The following is a 1001-nucleotide window of genomic DNA, read 5'->3' as shown; positions in this document are numbered from 1 at the left end:
GGCACAGCCTGCTAGGAGCAGAATGACTTTGAGGATCCTTTGCTCAGCCAGCTCCTGGGCAGGATTTCCAGAAAGGTGATACAGAGGAAGGTGCCAGCCGCCATGCCCTCTAGCACAGACTGGGCCAGCTGGCGCAGAGGCCCTGCTGACTGCTAGAGCTGCACCCATCCGGATGCCTAGAAGTGTCATGCGTGAGAAATGGATCCCACAGCCAGCCACCACCTGTAACCCCAAGTGGCTCTGCAGCAGCTGCAGCGACAGGCCGACAGCCACAGTGCCCTTGTGGAGCAGCAAAGCCAGGCGCAGCTCTGTGGCCCAAGCCCCGTCTTGCTGCAACCCTTTGAACAATAAGTATAGAGCCAGGGAGTAGACCAGTACATGAGCACGCAGGGCTGAGGGGGCTGCTGGGGCTCCATTCGCCTCTGGAACCCCTGGCTCTTCATGAAGATTGGTCTTTTGAGATAACTTTTTTTTTTTTTTGAGATGGAGTCTCTCTTGTCACTCAGGCTGGAGTTCCATGGCACAATCTCGGCTCACCACAACCTCTGCCTCCTAGGTTCAAGCAATTCTCCTGCCTCAGCCTCCCGAGTAGCTGGGATTACAGGCGCCCATCACCACGTCCGGCTAGTTTTTGTATTTTTAGTAGAGACAGGAGTTTCACCATGTTGGCCAGGCTGGTCTCAAATTCCTGACCTCAGGTGATCCACCCACCTCAGCTTCCCAAACTGCTGGGATTACAGGTGTGAGCCACTGTGCCCGGCCTTTTTAGAGGTATCTTTTCAGGTTTTTTGTATGTCTGACACCTATGGTTCCACCTGGACCTGCCAACTGCTCTGCGGCCTCACCCAGAAGTGACTCAGCATGCAGGATCATTTCCCACACCCTAATCATTGCAGCCTCAACCAGTCAGCAGCAGGCCCCATTCCCTAGCCGCCCCCACCACCCTTCCTCTAAACTACATTTGAAAAACCCTCGCCCCTAAATGCTCCAAGAGACTAATT

General features: G+C 54.6%; 1 pseudogene; it reads right to left on the bottom strand.

Moving 5' to 3' along the window:
* Positions 1 to 12: 12 nt before the first annotated feature.
* On the bottom strand, positions 13 to 453 carry LOC113222635 (annotated as a pseudogene).
* Positions 454 to 1001: the final 548 nt, after the last annotated feature.

The sequence above is a fragment of the Piliocolobus tephrosceles genome, unplaced genomic scaffold (genome assembly GCF_002776525.5).
Source record: "Piliocolobus tephrosceles isolate RC106 unplaced genomic scaffold, ASM277652v3 unscaffolded_32628, whole genome shotgun sequence".
Lineage (NCBI taxonomy): Eukaryota > Metazoa > Chordata > Mammalia > Primates > Cercopithecidae > Piliocolobus > Piliocolobus tephrosceles.
The sequence above is the reverse complement of the archived record's forward strand: the minus strand, read 5'-3'. Positions and strand labels throughout refer to the sequence as shown.